General features: G+C 42.3%; 1 protein-coding gene across 3 annotated transcripts in view; it reads left to right on the top strand.

Moving 5' to 3' along the window:
- The window catches only part of GABRB2 (gamma-aminobutyric acid type A receptor subunit beta2), a 212,254-nt gene that overhangs the window by 96,965 nt on the left and 95,387 nt on the right, over nt 1-19,902 (top strand). The gene's annotated exons all lie outside the window — the stretch shown is intronic.

The following is a 19,902-nucleotide window of genomic DNA, read 5'->3' as shown; positions in this document are numbered from 1 at the left end:
TATCTTTCTAACAATTGTAAATAGGCAAACCATTGAGAACTATATCCTTCCTTTATTAGTTGTTCTCTCTCTTTCATTATATATTCTCCATGCACATTTTCTAATAGTTCTTGGTAAGTTAACCATTTCTCTTTTCCAGCTATTTCTCTTCTATAAAATGCTTCTTGACTTGAAACACATAGTGGTATTTTCGAAAAAAACCTTGTTTTGTATTTATTCCATATTTTCAACAAAGGACGTCTTATAAAATGATTATTAAAATCCACATTAACTTTTACTTTATCATACCATAGATATCCATGCCATCCCCACTTCAGGTTGTGGCCCTCCAAATCCAATAATCTTTTGTTCCTCAATACAATCCGTTCCTTTATCCAGACTAAGCAACAAGCAGCAAAATAAAGTCTCAAATTTGGTAATCCCAGTCCTCCTCTTTCTTTGGCGTCTTGTAATAATTTAAATTTAACTCTTGGTTTTTTCCCCTGCCAAACAAATTTACAAATATCTTTTTGCCATTGTTTAAAAGGTAAATCAGAGGATATGACAGGTATTGTTTGAAATAGAAACATCATTCTCGGCAATACATTCATTTTTATTACAGATATTCTACCCATTAATGACAACTGTAATTTATCCCATCTTAACAAATCTTTCTTAATCTCTGTCCATAATTTTTCATAATTATTATGAAACAACTTTGAATTTTTATTTGTCATAATAATACCTAAATATTTCACCTTTTCTTCTATTTTAAAATCTGTCTTCTCCATTAAGTCTTTTTGATCCCTTAAAGATAAATTCTTCACCAACTTCTTTGTTTTTTGGTTATTGATCTTAAATCCTGCTAATGGTCCAAATTCTTTTAATTTATCCATCAATACTTTAATTCCTTCCAAGGGATTTTCTAATACAATTATCAAGTCGTCAGCGAATGCTCTCAGTTTATATTCCTCTTTTTTTATCTTTATTCCCGAAATCCTTTTGTCTTGCCTTATGTCTCTAAGCAGCACTTCTAGAACCAAAATAAATAAAAGAGGGGACAGTGGACATCCCTGTCTTGTACCCTTTTGTATTTCACATGAGTCCGTTAAATCCCCATTGACAATTATCTGTGCCTTCTGTGATGTATAAATCGATCTGATCCATTTTATAAAATTATCTCCAAAATCCATTTGCTCTAGAACCTTAAACATAAATTTCCAATTCAAATTATCAAATGCTTTCTCAGCATCCAAGAAAATCAAAGCTGCTTGTATGTCATTTCGTTGTTCTAGATATTCCAACACATTCAAAACATTCCTGACGTTATCACGTAGTTGTCTTTTAGGTAAAAACCCCGCTTGATCTTCCTGAATAAATTGTTGCAATATTATTTTCATTCTTTCAGCCAAAATCATTGTAAAAATTTTGTAATCATTATTCAATAAAGATATTGGCCGATAATTTTTTGTTTTAGTTAGGTCCTGCTGCTCTTTCGGTATTAATGTTATATTAGCATTTTTCCAACTATCCGGTATCTTTCCCTCTTGCAAAATTGAATTCATTGTACATTGTAAAGGTAACAAGAGTTCTTCCTCCAAACATTTATAATAAGAAATCAAAAACAATTACAACAAAATTTAAAACTAAAATGAGTTACATATTAAAATGCCATAGCAAAGAGGCAAGTCTTAACCTGGCACCGAAAGGAGAGCAATGTCGGCGCCATACACACCTCTTCAGGGAGACTGTTCCACAGTTCGGGGGCCACCACTGAGAAGGCCCTAGATCTTGTCACCGTCCTCCGAGCCTCCCTATGAGACGGAACTCGGAGGAGGGCCTTCGATGTGGAGCGTAGTGTACGAGCAGGTTCATATCGGGAGAGGCGTTCCGAAAGGTATTGTGGTCCCGTGCCGTATAAGGCTTTATAGGTTAAAACTAACACTTTGAATCTGGCCCAGAAGCATATAGGTAGCCAGTGCAAGCGAGCCAGAACAGGTGTTATGTGTTTCGACCGCCTGGTCCCCGTTATTAATCTGGCCGCCGCATTTTGGACAAGCTGTAGTTTCCGAACTGTCTTCAAAGGCAGCCCTACGTAGAGCGCATTGCAGTAGTCCAGTCGTGAGGTTACCAGAGCATGTATGACTGATGTTAGGTCCTCCCTGCTCAGATAGGGACGTAGCTGGGCTACCAGCCGAAGGTGGTAGAAAGCATTCCGTGCCACCGATGCCACTTGGGCCTCAAGTGACAGGGAAGGATCTAAAAGAACCCCCAGACTACGAACCCAGTCCTTTAGGGGGAGTGTAACCCCATCCAGGACAGGGTGTATGTCCACCATCCGATCCGGGAAACCATTCACCAGCAGCATCTCAGTCTTGTCTGGATTGAGCCTCAGTTTGTTAGCTTTCATCCAGTCCATTATCGCAGTCAGGCAACGGTTCAGCACATCGACAGCCTCACCTGAGGAAGATGAAAAGGAGAAATAGAGCTGCGTGTCATCAGCGTACTGGTGGCAACGCACTCCATAGCTCCTGATGACTGCACTCAACGGCTTCATATAGATGTTGAAAAGCATGGGAGACAGAACCGAACCCTGCGGGACTCCACATTGCAGAGCCCACGGTGTCGAGCAATGTTCCCCAAGCACAACCCTCTGGAGATGACCCGCTACGTAGGAGCGGAACCACTGCCAGACAGTACCCCGACTCCCAACTCCGCAAGCCTCTCCAGAAGGATACCATGGTCGATGGTATCAAAAGCCGCCGAGAGATCAAGGAGGATCAACAGAGTTACACTCCCTCCGTCCCTCTCCCGACAAAGGTCATCATACAGGGCGACCAAGGCTGTCTCAGTGCCGAAACCGGGCCTAAACCCCGATTGAAACGGATCTAGATAATCAGTTTCATCCAATAGCGCCTGGAGCTGGCCAGCAACCACTCGTTCCAAGATCTTGCCCAGGAATGGAACATTTGCTACTGGTCTGTAGCTGTTGAAATTTTCTGGGTCCATGGAAGGTTTTTTCAGGAGTGGTCTTACTGCTGCCTCCTTCAGACAGCCCGGGACCACTCCCTCTCGTAAAGAGGCATTTATCACTTCCCTGGCCCAACCAGATGTTCCATCCCTGCTAGCTTTTATTAGCCAAGAGGGGCAAGGATCTAGTACCGATGTGGTTGCACGTACCTGTCCAAGCACCTTGTCCACGTCCTCAAGCTGAACCAACAAACTCATCCAATAAAACATGACAAGACTGAGCTCCGGACGCCTCACTCGAATCATCTGCTATAAACTGGGAGTCTAAGTCCCGGCGGATGCATAAGATCTTATTCTGGAAGTGTCCAGCAAACTCATTGCAGCGGACCATCGATGACCCTACCGTGTCCTGAGGGCAAGTATAGAGTAACCCTCGGACAACTCTGAAAAGCTCCACTGGGCGGGAAAGAGATGCCTTAATAGTGGCAGCAAAATATTGTTTTTTCGCCACCCTCACCGCTTCCAAATACTGCTTAGTGGAAACACTTACCAGCACATGATTGCATCCATCGGGAGTTCGTCTCCACTTCCGCTCAGGCCGTCTCCTATCCTGTTTCATCGCTCTCAGCTCAGGGGTATACCACGGAGCTGTATGACCTCTACACAGGAGAGGGCGCACAGGAGCGATCGTATCAACAGTGACAGTCGTGCTATGAATGAGATGGTGGCTCATGCCCTCTGACTGCCACCTTTCCTCACATTTCATTGATTGGAGGTGTTTCTAATACTGCCCTTCATAATATTTATCCCAGGGTAGTTTACAATGTAGCTTAAAATAAAATAAAATATACCGTAAAGTGATTAAAGATAATAAATAAGCAAGCTCAAGGTGCCACATGTGTTCTTTGCAACTCACTCTTAATCCTTGCAACAATTTAGTGATATAATTTGGACTGAGAGAAATTGACTAGCCCAAGTTTACACAGCGAACATCATGGCTGAGTGGAGATTTCAATGTGTATCAACCCAGTCAAACTCTATTCACAGAGTGCAATCACACTCTATTATATCACATGGGATAGAGCAGGCAAGGACAAGATATTTCCTGGGATCACCTGATTCTCATGGTGGAATTTAGTGTTACTGCTGGTGTCTCATCTAGTGATAGTTTAATGGTATCTTATATAGGTAGTGTTGTAGCTTCCAGTACTTCTGATTATCTCCATATGTTTCCTGCTTGTTTCTATTCACAAATCAGTGAGCCAGCTCTTTGCTCATCATGTAACCATTTGACCTTTGCTGTTGACATCTGAGCTTGCAGCCTGTAGTTCCCTCCTCCAAGCATGATGTCATGCACCCTGTGGAATGGTGCGGAGCAATGAGGATGAAGAGGAGGAGTCAGACTTTGACTTGGGGAAAGGCGCTAGTGACGTGCCTCCAGATGTGGTTGAACTTGAAGACTCCCACACCACTGACAGTGACAGCTCTACCCCTGTAGATTCAGTTATCACTGAGGTTTTGCTGCCTAGTCAGGAACTTGTCTCTCCATCTTCTCTTCACACCCCCTTCTTCTCTCACCCTGCCATCACCACCATGCAACCCCCCTCCTGAGTAGGGGTAGAAAGATCTGACAATTTCGCTTCTCTCAGTTTCACATTTTTCTAATGTTAAATTTCTGCAGCAATCTGCAATTTTTTTAAAAAAATCCTTATGAAAATTCTTCACCATTTCAGTGCAAGTTTCTCCAAATAAACACATTTTGTAGTAATTTGACAAAGGTACACATTTTTGCAAGCCATTTCTCATCACATCATGCTTTTTTGCATGTTATTTTCACCCATATATTCATTTTTATGCACACTTTCCTCTAATGTATGCATTTTTGTAAATATTGCTTGGCTGGCAAACTGCATCCCAAGATTCTAATAAATGCAAATTTCAAAGGATGGCTGTGTTTCGGTTCACGTATTGTTTTGGAAAGTGCAAATTTGATAAATTCTGCTTGATATGTGAACTGAATCAAAATTCTCACCCATCCCTATTCCTGTGGAGGACCTTGCTGAGGTAGTCCAACCATCCTTACCTCATACATGTAGGCTGTGGTGGTGGCGGGCCCAAAGATTTCCTACTGTTCCTCTGAGGAGGAGCACTTGCATGATAAAAGTGGCACTGTTGGGAGTGCAAATAGGGAGCCCACCCCTGCTTACCTTACCTAAGGCTGGTAAGGAGACATGTCTAATTGCTGTGACAACATCATAGTGCAAAGCTTACTTATTGAAAGGGCAACTGCCCCAAAAAAGTGTGTGGGTCTTTCCCCTCACTTTGGCCAGCCAACTTTTTGCTGGTGGGGACTCCTAAGAGAGGGAACACAAAGCTACAGGTGGGGTCCCCAGGCTTTCTGAGAGCTGGCAGAGGACAAGAAGAGGTGCTGCCAGATAAGCAAAGCTTGCTGAGGAAGGAGCATGCTAGGGATAATTAGGAAAGGTATTGAAAATAAAACAGCCGATATCATAATGCCGTTGTATAAATCTATGGTGTGGCCGCATTTGGAATACTGTGTACAGTTCTGGTCGCCTCATCTCAAAAAGGATATTATAGAGTTGGAAAAGGTTCAGAAGAGGGCAACCAGAATGATCAAGGGGATGGAGCGACTCCCTTACGAGGAAAGGTTGCAGCATTTGGGGCTTTTTAGTTTAGAGAAGAGGCAGGTCAGAGGAGACATGATAGAAGTGTATAAAATTATGCATGGCATTGAGAAAGTGGATAGAGAAAAGTTCTTCTCCCTCTCTCATAATACTAGAACTCATGGACATTCAAAGAAGCTGAATGTTGGAAGATTCAGGACAGACAAAAGGAAGTACTTCTTTACTCAGCGCATAGTTAAACTATGGAATTTGCTCCCACAAGATGCAGTAATGGCTACCAGCTTGGACGGCTTTAAAAGAAGATTAGACAAATTCATGGAGGACAGGGCTATCAATGGCTACTAGCCATGATGGCTGTGCTCTGCCACCCTAGTCAGAGGCAGCATGCTTCTTAAAACCAGTTGCTGGAAACCTCAGGAGGGGAGAGTGTTCTTGCACTCAGGTCCTGCTTGCGGGCTTCCCCCAGGCACCTGGTTGACCACTATGAGAACAGGATGCTGGACTAGATGGGCCACTAGCCTGATCCAGCAGGCTCTTCTTATGTTCTTATGAGCATAGCCACCAGATAGGCAGAGGATGCTGCAAACAGGAAGATGATTAGAGGGGTAGTACCCTTGCTTATCTGACTCCTAGTAATGATGCTGAATCCTGTGTAATCTGTAAGCTGATTTATGAAGTGCTATGAAATCTATTAAAGAAATGCACAGCCACGTGTCTGTGTCTGCCTTCTACCAATTTGGGCAGGACACACGAGCATAGGGATATGGTGTGCAACATATCAACATTCCTTTTTATGCTGTGTTTTATCCAAGAGCGCAAGCACTTTTGTGCATTGGACACCTGGACTGAAAAAGTCCAGAAACGAGAGAGGGGGGGGAGAGGGGGGGGAATTGCACCAACAAACTAGTCTGAGTAATTTCAAATCCCAAAATCTGTTGAAAAGTTCAGATGTTGGGAAGAGGGGATTATGCCACTATAATTCAGTGTTTATTAAAATGCTTCCCTCCAGCTTGCTGTGCAAATAAAAGAAAGCTCTGGGTTTTATTTTTTTCACAAGGCACCTGGAAACTTACCCTGAATTTTACAACAGGAAGCAAATTAAAAGAAAAGAGGAAAATACTGTTGCTAAAAACCATAACAATTTGTCTTCAAAGCTGATTTCTCCGTGCAGGAGAGAAATTAATCACAAGGCAGTTTTGTCCTCAGATTTCCATATATTACTGCTGGGTCTGCTGCCAGCATTTCCAACTGTCACAAACAGGCATGCTTCCAAGAAGCAGAAATGAACACTGGGCAGGGCTACAAGTGCACAGCTTTGGTAACTATTTCAGACATGAGTGTCACCAGCGCTTAGTCATTGCACATGGAAGGTTTCTGATAAGGGGTCTAATAAAAGTATGCAGTCAGGTGCAGAATATAATTTTATGCTGAAGGATCATTAGAGAGATTGCTAGTGAGCAACTTGAATCTGCCCTCTGATGCATATTATCTGTTTTCAGTTGAGCCATGTTTGGGTGTAGTATGGGGGAAATGAGTAACTTTCAGAACTTTTCTTACCCCTCAAATTTTGTCTAAACTTTTCCAGAGTGTTCTCAGTGTGTGTTTGAGAGACAGAGAGAAAATGTGCCATATCTTATATGCTGTTTTGGGCAGAATGAAGGAGTGGGTATACCAACAATCTTTTTACCCCCTTTGAGATGTGGGAGAGAAGATGGAGTCTTTGTGAAGAAAAATGCAATTATCAGAATTTTCCAATGAAATTTAAAACCTCAGGCCAAAGCTGTTATGGTTTAGCCCCCCCCAATGGTAGAACCATGGCTTCTGTTTGAGATAAATGGCAAAACAGATTAGCCCAATTTTCTTTCTCTAGATATGGTTGGCTATGGTGCATCAATGCCAGAGGGCTACACAACTTCATGATGGGTTTCACAGAGGAATCACTCACTTTCACTACCTCTCACTTTCCCTGGCAGTATTAATAACAATTATCAGTCACTGACAGTACTGCATCTTTCCAACAGACTGCAGGATACATGAGACATCAGGCTTTTCAGAGGTGCTGCACAGAAAGCTCTGTCTCGGAGTACTCCCTCATTCTTTTCCCCACTATGCGAGAGGTACTGGTTCCAGAAAACATGCTTGTTTGGTATTAAATCAGCTGAGATTAGTAATACTTAAAAAGATCTACAGTAGGGCCCCGCTCATACAGCAGGTTACGTTCCGGACCCCTGCTGTAAAGCGAAAACCGCTGTAAAGCGGATCCCATTGACTTACATTGACCAAAATGGCACCCAGCAGCAAAAAACCGCCGTAAAAGCAGAACAAGCGCTGTAAAGCAGGGCCTTTCTACAATTCACAACTGCTGTATTAGCTGAATGCTGTAAAGCGAAGCGCTATAAAGCGGGGCCCTTCTGTATTCACATAAGATGCCTGGCGGTTGTTTAGAATGGTGGCCAGTTCTGCTTGATATCCTGTACTATCTGCACATGGCACTTAAGACCTTTTCTTATAGCATAAAATGGAAACTTGATATTTTATTTTGAAGTCAACTGTGCTCTCTTGTATGCGAGGAAAAATTTCCCAAGAGTTTTCCAGCATAAACTTCTGCCGGCATTTACATATTGAACATATATTCTACATTTTGTGGAGCACAGAAAGCAATTTATTTTTTAAAAAGTTACATTGGTAGGCTCAGAAAACTGCTACTTTCAAGAACTGCAAATTACTGTGGAACATTATAGGATTTTAAGAATTAACGTTGCCTTCCCTTCCAAAGATGTGAACAGAATGTACTTGTTTGCCTCCATATAGCTCAGGTCAATTCCTTCCTCAAAACAAGCAATAAACAATTTTTGATGGGGCAGATATTCCTACCAATATCTGAAAAGTTTCTGATACATGCTAAAATAGCACAATTTGTATTATTTGGAATTGCAAAATATATGCAATGTGCAACATATAAATAGTCTGTAGAATATTTGTGAAGTCACTAAAATGTGTCATTTTGCAAAACGTTTTTCAAAGTACAAATCTATTTTGATATGCTGTTAAACAGAGCACGTCTTTTACTGCACATTAGTTTCATGTATATTCATGAATAGGCAAAAAACCTTGTGGTTTAAGAATGTACGTATAGCCCACAGATCTTTCTATCAAACTTTAAAAAGTAGGGAAATTGGGCACCTATAAGTGGATGCACCAGGGGAGCAGGAGACCTGACCTCCTCTCTGAGATATTGTACTGCCTTACAAATGGGTCAAAATGCAAACACTGTTTGAGTTGGTTTTTCACAGTCCAATCCACTTCCTGTGTAGCTTGGAAGAATTTGGTAAAATGTGCCTCTGAGCATATGGTGAGTGGTGGCAACACCTGCCATCTCCAAAGATGGAGAGCTACATTTTTGTATGTTTGTTGGTGTTCTTCTTACTTTCCTTCATTCCTGTGTTACTATTGTTTCTACAGAGAATCTAATCTAGAAAATTTTATTTCACTCATTATTCATCCTAGAAACCTGTGTCAAATTTATTTTTATTAATTTCAAAGCCTTTTTATTGGTCAGTGTTATATGATGGTGAAGATAGCCTTTTTTGTTTCAAACTGGAGGTTATGGTCTATTTCTATTTTGGGTGCATTAACAGTTGGACCTGAAACTGCAGTTTGATGTAAAATCAAACTGATTACAATATGTTCCTACTTCAGGAATGACTCTTTGTTGTTGTTGTTATGTGCCTTCAAGTCGATTACGACTTGGGCGACCCTATGAATCACTGACCTCCAAGAGCACCTGTCATGAACCACCCTGCTCAGATCATGTAAGTTCAGGTCTGCGGCTTCCTTTATGGAATCAATCCATCTCTTATTTGGCTTTCCTCTTGTTCTACTCCCTTTTGTTTTTCCCAGCATTAATTGTCTTTTCTAGTGAATCATGTCTTCTCATGATTTGTCCAAAGTATGATAATCTCAGTTTCATCATTTTAGCTTCTAGTGACAGTTGTGGCTTAATTTGTTCTAACACCCAATTATTTGTCTTTTTCGCAGTATATGGTATGAGCAAAGCTCTCCTCCAACACCACATTTCAAATGAGTTGATTTTTCTCTTATCCGCTTTTTTCACTGTCCAACTTTCACATCCATACGTAGAGACTGGGAATACCCTGGTCTGAATGTTCCTGACTTTAGTGTTCAGTGATACATCTTTGCATTTGAGGATCTTTTCTAGTTCTCTCACAGCTGCCCTACCCAGTCCTAGCCTTCTTCTGATTTCTTGACTACTGTCTCCATTTTGGTTAATGACTGTGCCAAGGTATTGATAATCCTTGACAAGTTCAATGTCCTCATTGTCAACTTTTGTTGAGCCCCAGCTCTCCCAGGGAAATCAGAGTGGGGAGCCAGCCGAGTCCCAGCCTCCTCAGATAGGGCAGCGGAAGGAATCAGAGGTAGATGAGACTTTTGAGGACAATGAGGGAGGGGGAGTAGCTGACAGCCTGCCAGTTCCCACAGACAGTTCTCCCACCGAAGCTGCCTTCGCTCCCCCTACAGACGCCTCAACAGAGCCATTGAGGGATGACCGGGCGGGCACGCCAGCTCCACCTCCCCAGGATTCCCAGTCTAGCACTTCAAATGCTTTCCCGCCTCCTGAGGCATCTATCGAGCCTGTACTGTCAGATGAGCTGGCGGAGGCTCTTCCCCCTTTGCCCCGCACAAAACATCAAGAGAAGGTGGGACTTCGCAGGAGTCAGAGATTGCCTTCCCTACTTAAGGTGGTGCCCCCCCGACCCGGTTGCTAGTCAACTTTCTTCACACGCTGCAGAGTAAGCCTAGGTAGCTTAGTTAGGGACTGTAGTGAGTTAGCACAGCTAAGTCTATGAAACGCATTGCCTTTGATGTTACTCTAATAAAACAGGAATTAATTCCAGCCTTGCCTCTGTTTCCTGACTCTCACTCTGGGCAGGACAACTTTAAAGTTACATAAATCTTCTGTTGTCATTACTTTAGTCTTTTTGACATTCAGCTGTAGTCCTGCTTTTGTGCTTTCCTCTTTAACTTTCATCAGCATTCGTTTCAAATCATTACTGGTTTCTGCTAGTAGCATGGTATCATCTGCACATCTTAAATTGATACTTCTCCCTCCAATTTTCACACCTCTTGTCCTTACAGTAGCTTCTTGTCCAGAGTATAGGATGTGCATCAGGACAATCAGATGCTGTGGCACCCCCATTTCTTTTAAAGCATTCCATAGTTTTTCATGATCTACACAATCATAGGCTTTGCTGTAGTCTATAAAGCACAGTGTGATTTTCTTCTGAAATTCCTTGCTCCATTGCATTATCCAACATATGTTTGCGATATGATCTCTGGTGTCTCTTGTTGGCGTGTGCGTGTATAGATCATACAAGGATGGAATCCAAGAGTCATATAGAACAGGAATAAGCTAGGCCAGGCAAGTTTCTTGTAAGAGTCTTTACTAGGCAAAGACATTAGACACAGTTCTCTTCACAGACAGCTTTTCCCCCACACTGAGCTTTTCCAAGCATCCCACCTTATCAGGCTTCCCAGCCAGCTACTGACCTTGGCAAACTGGCGCTCTGTTCTCACAGCTTAACCCTTCTGCTTCAGGTTTCACTCTCTTTGCTAAAAACCCTGTCTGTGAGTCTCACAGCCTGCTTCACTGACCAACAGCCCCCACCTGAGACTCACAGATTACAAAACTTCATTGTTCATTATTACATTTCTACAATATTAACTTTTCATTACAATACATATCAGTACGTGGTTTGTTTTCTTACAGTTTCTATTTACATTTTCAATTCAGTTCTTGTTTCTTTATTTCTTTATTCACACAGGTTTTTCAGAGTCATTTTGTTCACTTTTATTTGATAATACATTTATATATCATTCTTCAACACAAAACTTCCACATGAGATCCATTGTTTCTTTATCTATTGGTCCTTCTTTTTCCCATTCTACTGGATATTTATCTGTTTCATTATTCTGTTGTGTAACATTAAATGTGAATCTCTGAGGTGGTTGACCTTTTGTTTTTCTTTCTGATCTCCTAACATTATCTATTTCCATTTCTTCCTCACTCTCTATTTTACTTGGACCTGCACCTGTTCCTGCACTTGTACTTGGCATTTCTGTATCTTGCATTGCCATGTCTTCACTTCTCAGCCTTTTTACAGTACGTTTGCCACCGTGTATTAGATCAGTCAATGCAGTTCTTAATGGAATTTGCTGCCCAAAAGGAACATCTGCTGCTTCCTGCTTGCTTGCACTATCTAGGATAACTGTTTGACTGTCTCTCCAAGGTTTATCTATCACCTTTATGCTTCTGCTTAACACTACTTGTTGTTTCTCAGGCAACCAAACTCTATAATATGAATTCTGAAATCCCAAAATGCATCCTGCCTGAGCTCTTGAGCCTAATTTACCATGCCTTTTCTGTTTTGCAACATGTACCCAGCATTTTGCCCCAAAACGTTCTATGTGTTTCACCCTGGGCTTTCTTCCAGTCAGTTTCTCATAGGGAGACATGCCTATTGTTCTGTGCATGAGACGGTTCTGAATATAAACAGTGTACAGAATACATTCACCCCAATAAGTGTTATTCATATCTGCATCTGCTAGCATGGCTCTCATTGAATCCTGCAATGACCGGTTCCTCCTCTCTGCAGTTCCGTTGGAGGATGGGCTGAAGGGAGCAGTGAGACTCTGTATTATTCCCTTCTTTTCCAAATATATTTTAAATGAATTAATGGTAAATTCCCCACCTTGATCTGATTTGATATTTTTGATAACAACCCCATATTGTGTCTCTGTTCTCTGTATAAATGCCTTCAATTTCTCTTCTGCTTCACTTTTCTTTTTCAATAAGAACACATGTGTAAATCTGGAGAAATCATCCACAATCACTAAATAAAACCTTGCTCCACCTTTTGAGCACTGGAAAGGTCCAGCCAAATCCACATGTATGAGCTGATAGGGTTCAGTGGTCGTGCTTTCACAGCTCTTATGTACCGGAGTCACAGTCATTTTTGTTTTATAGCATACTTCACACTCATCCACATTCTCACAATGTGTTAATTTCAAATCTTGACTATGCTTTGGGGTGTTTTGTACCTTTTCGAAATGTGCGTGTGCTAATTTTCTGTGCCATTCATGTAAGCAATTATCATGTTTATCTTTATTAACTCTTATCCAAGCACACGTGGGTTTATCAAGATTGCACTCAACCATAAACATTTGGTTCTGTAATTTCCCTTGCATGCATATTTCACCATCCTTTCTCACAAAACATCTATCCCCTTCAAATGTAACTTTACAACCTATTTGAGCCAATTTTCTTACTGATAGAATGTTATATTTTAAACCAGAAACCAATAACACATCTGTTAATATAGTTCCCAAATTACGTAACCTGAGCGTGCCTTTTGCAATCGCGTCCTGAGTCGATCCGTCAGCCAGATAAATCTTCTCCTGCGCCGGCTTTGAAGTGTAAAATAAACTAGAGTCTGTGATTAGGCAATTAGACGCTCCACTGTCGAGAAGCCACTTAGAGTTAATGAGTTTATTGTCCTCCTTAGTAATAAAGTTCACGCTTGTTCTCTGACTTTCAAAGTCCCTGTTATTTCTCTTCTTTAAACAATGTCTCTGTATATGTCCACGGGACCCACAAAAGTAACATATTTTATTCTCTTGCCTGCTTCTTTGATTTTGTTGTTGTTGTACAGCCACAGTCTCTTTTAACTCTGTTTTCTTATTCTCTTGTCTTCTATTCCACTCTTGTTGAAGTTTCTGTTCTACAAAGTCCAAATTCAGATTTCCGTCGGGTAAAGTTTCCAGGCTTGAGACCGTGACATCCCATTTTTGATCAAATGAAGATAACAGTATATAGACCATCTGAATGTCACTATGATGCACTCCTCTATTTTGCAGCTCAGCATTTAATCTACAGAATTCAGCCAGATGCTCTGTCATAGTCACTTCATCTGTAAAACGCATCTGATAAAGTTTCCGTGCTAAACACAGCCTGCTCCCAGCAGTTTGTTGCACATGAGCGGCTCTTAGCTTCTCCCACATCTGATTAGCTGTCGGCTCATTACTCACCAGCAACAGTTGAGAATCAGACAGCCCCAGAGTAATAAAAGCCTTCGCTTTCTCATCTTTCTTCAACCACGCTGCTGAAGGAGCTGCCGGAGGGGGGTTTTCTACAACATCATTCAAATCTTCTTTAATCAGAACTGCTCTCATTCTCCATTTCCAGCTGGAGTAGTTTACAGCATTCAGCCTCTCCATCGGCATCCCGGATAACAGGTTTACAGCCATGTTGTCCACTCTTACTTGCCTCTTACTTGCACTTTGTTTCTCTCAGCACCAATGTCACGTCAACGGCTCTCGAACCTGCTACCTTGTATGATAAGCTGGGCCCATAACCCCTGTTGCATGTGCGTGTATAGATCATACAAGGATGGAATCCAAGAGTCGCATAGAACAGGAATAAGCTAGGCCAGGCAGGTTTCTTGTAAGAGTCTTTACTAGGCAAAGACATTAGACACAGTTCTCTTCACAGACAGCTTTTCCCCCACACTGAGCTTTTCCAAGCATCCCACCTTATCAGGCTTCCCAGCCAGCTACTGACCTTGGCAAACCTGGCGCTCTGTTCTCACAGCTTAACCCTTCTGCTTCAGGTTTCACTCTCTTTGCTAAAAACCCTGTCTGTGAGTCTCACAGCCTGCTTCACTGACCAACATCTCTTCCCTTCCTAAATCCAGCTTAGATATCTGTCATTTCTCGCTCCATATATGGTAAGAGCCTTTGTTGTAGAATCTTGAGCATTACTTTACTTGCATGGGATATTAAGGCAATAGTTTGATAATTACTGCATTTCCTGGGATCCCCTTTCCTTGGAATTGGGATATATATTGAACGCTTCCAGTCTGTGGGCCATTGTTTAGTTTTCCATGTTTCTTGACAGATTTTTGTCACAATTTGGATAGATTCAGTCTCAGTAGCTTGTAGCAACTCTAATACTATACCATCTGTTCCTCCTGATTTGTTTCTTCCAAGTATTTTAACAGCAGCTTTTACCTCACATTATAAAATTTCTGGTTCTTCATCATATGGTTCCTCCGTGAATGAATCTGTCGTCCTTGCATCTCTTTTATAGAGTTGTTCTGTGTATTGCTTCCATCTTCCTTTTATTTCATCTCGGTCAGTCAGTGTGTTCCCCTGTTGATTATTCAACATCCCTACTCTTGGTTTAAATTTCCCTTTCATTTCTCTAATCTTATGGAATAGGGCTCTGGTTCTTCCCTTTTTGTTGTCCACTTCTATTTCTATACAATTACAATTGTAATAGTTCTTTTTGTCCCTATGTAATAGTCACTGTATTGTTGCATTTAAGGTTCTGACTGTGTTTCTGTCTCCTTTTGCTTTTGCTTTCCTTCTCTCTTTAACCATTTTAAGAGTTTCTTCAGTCATCCGTTGGGGTCTTTCTCTCTTTCTAACTAGAGGTATTGTCTTTTTGCATTCTTCCCTGATACTGTCTCTGACTTCACTCCATAGTTCTTCTGTTTCTCTGTCAACTAAGTTTAAAGCCTCAAATCTGTTCCTTATTTGATCTTTATATTCTTCTGGAATGTTATTTAAATAGTCTTGTGGCATTATGATTGCTTTGTTGTTCTTCTTTAGCTTTACTCTGATTTTCAATATGACCAGTTCATGATCTGTACCACAGTCTGCTCCTGTTCTTGCTTTTGCAGAAAGTATGGAACTTCTCCATCTTCTGTTACCAATTGTATAATCAATTTGATTCCTATACTGACCATTTGGTGATGTCCACGTGCATAGTCATCTTTTCAGTTGCTCAAAAAACGTGTTTGCAAGAAACAAATCATTGGCTTCACAGAATTCAATAAGTCTTTCTCCTGCTTCATTTCTATCTCCTAAGCCCCATTTCCCCACAATTCCTAGTTCTTCCCTGTTCCCTACTTTTGCATTCCAGTCCCCCATGATTATGAGCACATCTTGTTTTAGTGTGTGATCAATTTCCTCCTGTACTTCTGCATAAAATCTCTCCTTCTTCGTCTGCATTTGCTGTTGGAGCGTAGACTTGGATGATGGTTATGTTAACGGGCTTCCCGTTTAATCTCATTGATATCACTCGCTCTGACCTTGCGTTGTAGCTTCTAATTGCTTTTGCTTCATCACTTCTCACTATTAAAGCAACCCTGTTTCTTCTTGATTTCTCGTTTCCTGCATAAAATATTTTGTAGTTGCCTGATTGAAAATGTCCCATTCCTGTCCATTTTAATTCACTAACACCAAGTATTGTAATGTTGATACGTTCCATTTCTTGTTTGACAATTTCTAACTTTCCCTGGTTCATGCTTCTCACATTCCTTGTTCCTATTTTTTGCATCGTACAACTCCAGACTCTCCTTTTGCATCTGTACGCATCAGCCTCTGGGTTTCTTTTGGCTGACCCAACTGCGTCATTAGTCACAGTGCTACTCGTACTTGTCCATTATTCTTCCCCAGTAGCTTGGTGAGTGCCTTCTGACCTGGGGGTTTCATCTTCCAGCACTATCTTGTGTTGCATTTTGGATACTCTGTTCATAGGTTTTTGTGGTAAGAGGTATTCAAAGGTGGTTTACCATTGTCTTCTTCTGAGTTTGGATGCATCTTAGTCTGGTGTCTCAGTTTTGACCATTCCGCCTTGGGTGCCCCTGCTAGGAGTCTAGCCTCTTGGTCTAGACTCCTGACAGCATTGCTCTCAGCTTTTTTTAACACTCTCAAACCCCCTCACCACATTAAGGTGTGCATCCTAGAGCAGGGGAATGACTTTAGCTGTTGGGGGGGGGAAAGTAGCCTGCCCAAGATGCATGTTTTCAGCCTGCTATGTTTAAACCACTTCATTTAAGGCAAGGTGGGCATGGTCAATTATAAACATACAGAACACCTAGAATTTTCCTGGAATATATTTCACATCCCACTGTTTTATCTTGTGCAAAATGAGACACTCCTGATGTCCACTGGAGACTATTCTGCAGAATAGTCAGTGCCACTATTCCACAATTATTTTTGGCATTTATTTAGTGTAAATTTTGCAAAGTGTTGCTGTGCTTCACATATTCACAGAAATAGAAGCAAAAGAAAATGATTTCCTATAGGAAACTTCACTAAAATCAGACATATTTAAAGTGACTGTCTGAACTATGTCAACTCTCTTAATAAGGTTGCTTCCTCCCTGCTAAAACAAGATCAGCATAGCACACGTCTTCTTTCAATTATTTGGGCTAATTGCAGGTGTTGCCACCACTCACCATATGCTCAGAGAGGAGGACAGTTCTCCTGCTCCCCTGGTGCATTCACTATAGCTGCCCAATTTCCCTGCTTTTTAAAGTGTGACAGAAATATCTGTTGGCTATAGGAACGTTCTTAAACTGCAAGGTGTTTTGCCTATTAGTTAATTTCTGTCCTTTTTAATCTGGGAGGTAAGAAATGGGATCCTCTGCAAGCTTGCTGAGAATGGATTGATCATTTGCTTGCTTATTGAGTTCAGTGGGATTTACTCGCCTGTGGTCATGCTTACGATAGGTAAAACTTACCACAGGGGATGGGGAGGGGGGAGGGGAGGGAGGGGAGCAGGAAGGAGGGGGAGGGGAGGGAAGGAACAGGTTTGATCATTTGCATGTTTATTAAGTTCAGTGGGATTTACTCCCATACAATCATGCTTAGGATAGGTAAAACTGATGGGGGAAGGGAGGGATGGCTGGAGATGCCAGGGAAGGAAGGAAAAGAGGAGAGGAGGAGGAAGGGATAGGAGAGGGGAAGGAGGGGAAAGCCAGGTCTGATCATTTGCATGTTTATTGAGTTCAATGGGATGTCCTCCTATGTAATCATGGTTAGGATAAGTAAAACTGACCATGGGGGAGGAGGAGAAGAGGGAGGGGAGAGGAGAGGGAAGGAGAAAGTGAGGGGGGAGGGGAGTGAAAGGAGCGGGGAGAAGAAGGGGATTGGAGGGACAATGGAAGGGGCAGGGGAGGGCAAGATTGATCATTTGCATGCTTATTGAGTTTAATGGTATTTACTCTCATGCAATCATGCTTAAGATAGGTAAAACTGACCATGGGGAGAAGAAGGGGATTGGAGAGGGAGGGGGTAGGAGAAGGGAGGGTGGGTTCAATCAGTTGCATACTTTTTGGGTCCAATGGGATTTATTTCTGTGCAATCATGTTTGAAAATGGACTGCCTTCAAGTCAATCCCAACTTATGGCAATCCTATGAATAGGGTTTTCATGGTAAATGGTATTCAGAGGTGGTTTTACCATTGCCTTCCTCTGAGGCTGAGAGGCAGTGACTGGCCCAAGGTCACTCAGTGAGCTTCATGGCTATGTGGGGATTTGAACCCTGGCCTCCCAGGAGGAGGGACAGGGAGGGGGGAGGGGGAGGGGAGGAGATTGGGAGGGTGGGCACTGGGCAGAGGGGAAGCCCCTTTCCTTTCCAAAAGGAAAACATTGTGAACAGTTGCTTTTTAGGGTTTCCCCCACCTTTTTATTCTACAGCAGTCACATGTAGTCTCCCACCCAAATTTAAACCAAAGCTGTCCCTGGCCACATCCACACCAGATCTTTATTTCACTTTGGACAATCATGTCTTCTCTCAAAGAATCCTGGGAAGTATAGTTAGTGAAAGGTGCTGAGAGTTGCTAGGAGATGCCCTGTTCCCCTCACAGACCTTCAGAGTGGCTGACTGTTAAACCAGTCTGGCCACTGGAGCTCTGTCAGTGAAACTGGAGTCTCATCTTAGCACCCTTCACAAACTACACTTCCCAGGATTCTCTGAGGGAAGCCATGACTGTCTCATGGGAAATCAAAGTCTGGTGTGGGTATGGCCCCCCGCTTAGGCAAGCTCAGCAGCTGTGAGCCTGGCATTTAGAACACTGACAGTTGGTTTTTACTGAGCATGCCTGACATTATCATTCAGTTCAATGCAAAATTTCCTACATTAATAAAAAATCAGCCAGGCATTTTTTAAACTTTTAAACTGCAGAAGATGAAGGTCAGAGCATGGGGCAAGGTCAGTAACAGGATTTCAGGAACTCTGTAAACATGGCTGATTTTTAATGCATTTCAACAGATTATGAGAACTCTGAGAAAAGAAAGTCCAAAAGGGGTCTGGGTTTCCCCCCCTCTCTTTAGACTTTCAACTCTCGCTTCTTTCTGACTGTTTTGTTTATCACCATGAAAATTGAGAGGGTTGTTAAGCAAGCATTTCTGAGTTCAGAAGTTTAAGTTTTGTAAGGTTTTGTTTTGAAATGAGCTTACGGGAAGCATCAAAATGGCATGGGTGATATTTTCAATTTAACATTGTTAATGTTAATGTTCAATTTAACATACCATGCTGGCTATGGTATACAGCCACTCTTGTGGCTGCATAATTAATTTAGAACCTTGTGTGACTATGTGAGAGCTTCTGCGGGAGGGGCACATGGAAGCACCTAGGACCCATCCCACATCCAGTCAAATAAAGCCAAATGACACTTTCTACAAATGCTCCTTTTTTGACAATGCATTACAGTTTAAAGTCTAGACCCTAAACGTTCCTGGCATTCTATTCACTTCACAGGACTCACTTCTGCTGCCCTCACACAGTCTTCAAAGTCTGTGTTTTATGGCCCTTCTGTGGCTAAGAGTTCCTCTGGTTCAGCCTGGCAGGCCCTATCCCTCTAGTCATCTTCCTGTTTGCAGCATCCTCTGCCTATCTGGTGGCCATGCTCCTTCCTCAGCAAGCTTTGCTCATCTGGCAGCACCTCTTCTCATCCTGTGCCAGCTCTCAGAAAGCCTGGGGACCCCACCTGTAGCTTTGTGTTCCCTCTCTTAGGAGTCCCCATTAGCAAAAAGTTGGCTGGCCAAAGGCAAGCTGAGGATAAACACCCACACACTTTTTGTGGGCAGTTGCCTTTCCAAGCAGCTTGGAGAAAAGCCCCTCCTTGGTCTTCCAGCCTGCTTTTAAAAGACTATTGAGTGAACCCAGCTGTGCTTCACAGATGTCTGGGCTGATGGATCCTGCCAAAACTCTCTAGTCTGTGCTCAGCTTCAGTGGCTGAATAATGAGTTGCTCCTGCTGACAGGGAAGAAGGCAGAGGCATGGCTGCAGCAGCCTGCCTGCCTGCCTGCCTGCCTGCCTGCTTGACAACCCATTTTGTTAAAGCACAGGTAACATGTATGAGAACTTTCCATACTATCAGCTCCCAAAGCCCAAAAGTGGCAAGAGGCCAGCTAGAATAGTACTTTCATCACCTTCT

Source organism: Rhineura floridana, chromosome 3 (genome assembly GCF_030035675.1).
Source record: "Rhineura floridana isolate rRhiFlo1 chromosome 3, rRhiFlo1.hap2, whole genome shotgun sequence".
NCBI lineage: Eukaryota > Metazoa > Chordata > Lepidosauria > Squamata > Rhineuridae > Rhineura > Rhineura floridana.
The sequence above is the reverse complement of the archived record's forward strand: the minus strand, read 5'-3'. Positions and strand labels throughout refer to the sequence as shown.